This window comes from Cynara cardunculus (assembly GCF_001531365.2).
Source record: "Cynara cardunculus var. scolymus isolate 2C chromosome LG 1, CcrdV1, whole genome shotgun sequence".
NCBI lineage: Eukaryota > Viridiplantae > Streptophyta > Magnoliopsida > Asterales > Asteraceae > Cynara > Cynara cardunculus.
In genome coordinates this window covers 33,569,627-33,577,274 of record NC_037528.1, presented here as the reverse complement: position 1 = coordinate 33,577,274, position 7,648 = coordinate 33,569,627, and positions in this window count along the sequence as shown.

The window sequence follows — 7,648 nt, the reverse complement described above, 5'->3', positions numbered from 1 at the left end:
AATTACATTGGAAACATCTTCGAGGAGCTGGACAATTTCTGGATAAATGACCAATTGCACCACATTGGTAACACTTTCTCTGATCTATATTACAGTCACCCTGGTGAACTCGGTGACATGTGAGACATGCTCTTTCAACAAATTGTTGAACATGACGATTCTCTATTTTTGCAGACTTTGGCCCTCGAAAATCGGTCGAAGACCCTTCCCACTTTCTCTTTTCAACCACTTTCTCTTTTCAACCACTTTCTCTTCTCCCTACCTATTCTTGTTTCTCTTAGTCGTTTCAGCAACATCTACTGATAATGAAAAAGTGGCAGGACTCATAGCAATTACAAATTCCCGAATTGAGGGTTTTAAACCGCATATATACCTCTCAACCTTTCTAGCTTCATAAGAGTTATAGTGTTCTGCAAACCGGTAATGTTCAATAAATCTTTCAGTATATTCCCGTATTATCCAGTTGCCCTGTTCTAGCTTCAAAAAGTCTTCCTCCATTTGTCTAACAACCGCCTTTGAATAGAATTTTTCTTTAAATCTATAAACAAATTTTGACCAAGATAGAGTTCGCAAAATATCTGGTTTGGCTAACGATTCCACATCCCACCAATATAAAACATTAGATATTAACATCGATACAATAAATCTAACCTTATCTTCTTCTGGACATTTGTTGGTGTTGAACACAGATTCAATCCCCTTCAACCAGCACATTGCTTTGACATAATCTCTTTCCCAGAAAGCGTTGGGGGTTTACAGGTCAAAAACATCTTTATATCACCCCCTTTGCCGTTGGTAGCTTGAATTTGGGGATTTACCTCGACTTGTTCTATTTCAACTATGGTTGGTACCCTAAGAATTGATGTCAGAGTCTATTTTAGTTTAGTCATATCCTCTGCTAATACGTCTCGTGTCACATATTCTGGTTGTGACACAGGTTCTTGATTAATATTTCCAGAAATGGCCTCACCCTGGTCTGGATGAATCTCAGACTGACTGATTATTCCTCTTCCACGACTCCTTCCATTACCTCTACCCCGACCTCTTCCACTGCCTCGGCCTTCAGATACTCTAGTTGGTGCATTTTCGGGGGAATTTTCTCTATCATCTGGGTTGGGGAGGGCGATCCTTTTAGACCTTCTAGAACGACTAGCCATCTGCAGATTTTCAATAATAATAATAATCACATAATCACATTCCCAAATATAATAAGGTGTCTAAGTATAGATTTATATCTGTAAGTTCATATTTACATTGACACAGGTTCTTGATTAATATTTCCAGAAATGGCCTCACCCTGGTCTGGATGAATCTCAGACTGACTGATTCTTCCTCTTCCACGACTCTTTCCATGACCTCTACCCCGACCTCTTCCACTGCCTCGGCCTTCAGATACTCTAGCTGGTGCATTTCCGGGGGAATTTTCTATATCATCTGGGTTGGGGAGGGCGATCCTTTTAGAACTTCTAGAATGACTAGCCATCTGCAGATTTTCAATAATAATAATAATAATAATAATAATAATAATAATAATAATAATAATAATAATAATAATAATAATCATATAATCACATTCCCAAATATAATAAGGTGTCTAAGTATAGATTTATATCCGTAAGTTCATATTTACAATGGCCAGTTGTAATTCGAATTTACCTTACATAATGTCCTCTTAATCCATCATATTTATCCCCAATGGTTCTATCTATGTCCGGGACCCTTATATGAAAATAACACAGTTTAAGTCTAGGTGTCACACCCCATTAAAGCGGAAACACGAGATGTAACAGGTAAGCGAGTCACAGCAGCAAATAATACATAACACCATTCAAGTTTTACAAAATTCGAATTTAACATCCATAACCAAATTGGAGTTAGAATAATTCTTTACAAAAGTTACAAAATGAACTTAATCAGTGTCGTCACATATATGCTCCAAAACTTCATTTTTTACTTATTTCCTAAAAAACATGAAACATAAAACAACGTCAACTACAAAGAGTTGGTGAGTTCACGAGTTTTCATATGCACAAAAATATTTACAATGCATAAATCAATTCTTGCAAACTAATACATAAACTTGCACACGATAAATGTATATCTATTACGATGTTTAAAACTTGAGACGCTACTGAGCCTTTCTTGACCAATGTGCCCCATTATTTTACAAACTACCATAAAGTGGCCCGCGCTCAGTAAGGTTCCACAGTTCGTATCAGTACTACTTCAGCGGTGGCCCGTTCGCACACATGAGTAGACTATTAAACATAGGTAATGTACACCCGTTTTTGGGTGGGACTGTCAACACAATAGCGGCTATCCACAATTACCACGGCCCGAGAACGTGCCTGAGTTAACTAGTAGCGTTTACGGGAGGGGACTTTTTAAAACATAACCTCTCAAGTACATCAATTTACCATTTATACCATAGTGCAATACAGTCAATTTTTCATGACTTCAACAAATCTTGACTAAACAGTTCTTTAGTCCAACAGTTTTACAAATAAACAGTATAGTTTGCATAACTTCATGCTTTTCCCCCAGTTTAAATAAACAAAAAGCATTAAAAGTGGGGCCGTAAATACTCACAAGTTTGCTAATGAATATCCAAGAACTTGATGACGTTTCAAGCCCTAAACGTCCTCCCTAACCTTCCTAAACAGTCTGAAATCCAATAATTAGATCACCTAACGGGTCTCGATAAAGATAAAGTTAAATAACATCTTATGTAATGCCAACGAGTTTTTATGAATTAAAGTTGATACTTATATCATTTGCTCTAAAAATAGACCAGAAATTATACATTTTAAAATCAAAGTCCTTTGCACATAGAGCTGCCATTTGGACATAATGTAAATTCTGTTTCTAGAATTTTTGGTCTCACAAATCACTGTTAAAAAGGAACCTTTCAAAAGTCATTTTGTGTCCAAATTTTTAATCATCAATAATAATGATTTAAACAGATTTTTCCCGAATATCAAGAATTTTGGATGGATTTAAGGCACTCATCATTACCCTACAACTTTGAGTGACACAGTCCCCAAGACAGATTGCACATTCTTCGAGTGACGGCCATTTGGGGGGTCTAAACTCATAAATTGTTAGTGATTTTAACTTTATTTTAAAGATAACACATAAGGCTAACTTCCAGAAAAAGAATTACCCATTTTCATTGAGTTTTGAAAGAGATAAGATCGTTTTAAAATGCATGCAAGATTCTGTCAGCAATGCTCTTTTTGCACCAAAATCTTGTATCAAGAACTTGAAGGCTCAAAACGTAATATTTTTGAGTGAGACCAGTTGCATTAGAAATATAACTCATTAAAATAAGTTCTAGAAGAAAAATAAACCATTTTGGAGGAATAACCAGAGGGATATGGTCGTCCAAAGTAGGTTTTACCTACTTTCAAGTGTGCTGTTGCACACTTATTTTGTTCTAAACATTTGAAGGTTCAAAACTTACTCTTTTTATGTGATTCCAGTAGGGATAGAACACTAACTCACTGAACTTCATTTAAAAAAAAGAAACGTAGCATTTGGACTATTATTTTGGGAGAAATGGGCGACATAACTACTAGGTAGTAATCTGTCAGCTCCAAACAGCCCCTTTTTTGGTCAAAAACCCACATGCAAGCACTTTTACCAACTTTTCTTGAGTTCTAATGTTTGTAGATCATAGATTATCATTATTTTGAAGACATTTTCATGTCATTGATGTATAATCTCTCATCTTAGATTCTCCAGAAAGTTTGTTTATAAAAAAAAGAGAAAGAAGAAAAGTGTAGAAGATGAGAAATCATGAAAAAAATAAGGATAATGTAACTAGTCCATTACCTTTGCTTGCTACTTCTTGAAGTGTTGAAGGTTCTTCAAGATGATGGAAGTTGATGGGTTTTGGAGGGTGATTTCGGTTGGAGTGGAAGAGGAAATGAAGATTTCAAAAGAAATGAGGTTTTTATATGTATTTTAAATGAATAAAAGGGCCGGCATCTTAAGGCCCAAGTCCATAACAATAAAAAAAATTATTTTTCTTTTAAACAAAATAAAGCCCATTTAAATTATAACAAAAGTACATTTTATCAAATATTGATAAAAATATAATTATTAAATCAAAGTTCCACATTTTTGGTAAAATTATTTGGACATTCAAATGAGATATTTTAATTTGGACTTTATAATATCAACTTTATTATATTTGGAGAATATTTTTAATGTATTTGGCATTACATAAGTTAATTTTATCAGTTACCCGTCGAAACAAGGTTTTCTGAACTATATTTTGGGAACTAATCCAGATGAATTCTAATCAACATGACTAGATCCTAATAAAATATAATTCTAAATATAGAAACCCTAYAAAGGTGCTAACCTGACGCTCCAAAAATGACGGATGTCACAATCTCCCCATGCCAGAAGAATTTCGTCCCAAAATTTCGTCCCAAAATTTTATTCATCAGTTCCTTGTTTAAGATTCGTTTGAGAACAGGTGGGGATACTTGCTTTTCATAAAATTTTCTCTTTCCCACGTGTACTCCGGTCCATGCCTCGAAGTCCAATGAACTTTTACAATTGGGATTTTGCTACGCCTCAACTGCTTGACTTCTCTATCCAAGATTTCTATTGATTTTTCAACGAAGCGCAGATGATCATTAATTTGTACATCTTACAATGGTATGACCAGTGTTTCATCAGTTAAGCACTTTTTGAGGTTTGATACATTTCATGTATCATGAATAGCGCTTAACTCTTGTGGCAAATTTAACTTATATGCCACTGGTCCAATTCTCTCAGATACTTCAAATGGACCAACATATCGGGGACCCAATTTACCTCTTTTCCCAAAACGCACAATTCCTTTCCATGGTGAGACTTTAAAAAGTACTTTATCTCCTTTTTGAAACTCTAGTGGTTTCCTTCGGTTGTCAGCACAACTTTTCTGGTGATCTCTTGCAGCCTTGAGTTGATCCTTGATAATTACAATCTTGTCAGTACTCTCCTGGATAACATCAGGTCTAGTTAATTGCCGATCGCCAATTTCTAGCCAACTGAGTGGAGATCTACACTTGCGTCTATATAGTGCTTCATAAGGCGCACACTGAATACTTGCATGATAGCTGTTATTGTACGCAAATTCAACTAACGGAAGGTGCATATCCCAGCTTCCACCAAAATTTATGGCGCATGCACGCAACATGTCTTCAAGTGTCTGGATTGTTCTTTCCGTCTGTCCATCCGTTTGAGGGTGGTATGAAGTACTTAGATTTAGACGTGTACCCAACCCTCCTTGAAGTGATTGCCAAAATCTTGATGTAAATCGACTGTCTCTATCCGAGAGGATGGAAAGAGGTACTCCATGCCGGGTAATGATTTCATTTATGTAAATTTGTGCTAGCTTCTCCATCTTATAATCTTTTCAGATTGGTAAGAAATAAGCAGATTTTGTCAGTCGATCTACAATTACCCAAATAGCATCATGCCCTTTCCTAGTCCTGGGCAACTTAGTTATGAAGTTCATTGATATTTGTTCCCACTTTCATTGGGGAATCTCGGGTTGTTGAAGTAGACCGGATGGTTTTTGGTGTTCAGCCTTGACCATTGCACAAGTTAAACACTTGCTTACATACAGTGCAATGTCTTTCTTCATTCCAGTCCACCAATAGTGTTCCTTAAGATCCTTATACATCTTATCCGCTCCCGAGTGGACTGAGTATTTTGATCGATTGGCTTCATCCAAAATTATGGATTTAAGATTGCCAATCATAGGTATCCAAACCTTGTCTCCCAAATAATACACTCCATCTTATTTCAGTTGAAACTTAATCTCTGTGTGGTGTAGGGTCTCATTCTTCCAATTCTCCTTCTTTAATGCTTCCTTTTGATCCTTGAGAATTTATGCCTTCAGATTTGTGTTTACTATTGCTCCCAAAGCCATCACCCTTGTTGGTTTCACTTTTTCCTTCCTACTTAGAGCATTGGCTACCACATTTGCTTTGTCGGGATGGTACTTAATTTCACAGTCGTAATCACTAAGTAGTTCAACCCATCTTCTTTGTCTCATACTTAACAACTTCTGGTTGAGGATGTGTTGAAGGCATTTGTGATCAGTGAACACAATGCACTTGGTACCATAAAGGTAGTGTCTCCAAATCTTAAGTGCAAATACTACGGCTCCCAATTCTAGGTCATGCGTAGTATAGTTCTTCTCGTGCACTTTGAGTTGCCTTGAGGCATATGCAATGACCTTATCTTTTTGCATTAGTACGCATCCTAATCCTTGATGTGATGCGTCACAATATACCACAAAGTTTTCTGAACCTTCTAGTAAAGATAAAATATGTGCATTACATAGTTTATTCTTAAGAGTCTTGAATGCCTCTTCTTGTTTTTCTCCCCAAACAAACTTCTTGTCTTTTTGAGTTAAAGTTGTGAATGGTTGCGCAATTTTTGAAAAATTCGCAATGAATCGCCGATAGTAGCCTGCCAAACTAGGAAATTGATGAATTTCCGTTGGGGTTCTTGGGGCTTCCCATTTCTTAATGGCCTCTATCTTTGCAGGATCTACCTGAATCCCTTTTTCATTAACCACGTGACCAAGAAATTGTACTTCACGAATCCAGAATTCGCATTTGGAGAATTTTGCTTACAATTTCTGGTCCCTAAGTAGTTCTAATATCAATCTTAAGTGCTGCTCATGATCATTCTTATTTCGTGAATAAATTAGTATGTCATCTATGAAGACGATTACAAATTTATCCAGGTATGGTCTGCAAACCCTATTCATCAGATCCATAAAGACCGTCGGTGCATTGGTTAAACCGAATGGCATAACCAAAAATTTGTAATGACCGTACCGGGTCCTAAATGCCGTTTTGGGGGTGTCCTCTTCTTGAATTCTCACTTGATGATATCTGGATCGTAGATCGATCTTTGAAAAGTATACAACACCTTGAAGTTGATCGAATAAATCATCGATTCTAGGAAGAGAGTATCTATTCTTGATGGTCAACTTATTAAGTTCCCTATAATCAATGCACATTCGCATCGACCCATCTTTCTTTTTGACGAATAGAACCGGTGCACCCCATGGTGAGAAACTAGGTCTTTTGAATCCTTTATCCAATAATTCTTGGAGTTGACCTGGCAATTCTTGCATTTCTGATAGGGCTAATCGATATGGTGCTTTTGCCACTGGGGCAGCTCCAAGAATTAAGTCGATATCGAATTCGACTTGTCTTGGCGGGGGTAGTCCTGGTAAATCCTTGGGAAATACTTCAGGAAACTCCCGAACCACAGGGAAATCTTCAATACATCTTTCTTTGACCTTCTTATCTATAACGTGTGCCAAAAATGCAACATAATTCTTCTTTAAGTACTTCCGCATCTTCATACATGATACTATCTTAATTTTCCGATCTGACTCGTCTCCTTGAATTATAATTTCTTCACCTCCTTCTTGAGGAATTCAGATAATCTTTTTCGAACAAACTATTTCAGCTCGATTTTTGGATAGCCAATCCATGCCTATGACTATATCAAAACTTCCTAACTCAATCGGAATAAGGTCTATGCTAAAATCCTTGTTGGCTAAACTTAGAGTGCAGTCCATGATTATGTCTCTAGCCTTAATTTCTTGGCCATTGGCAAATTC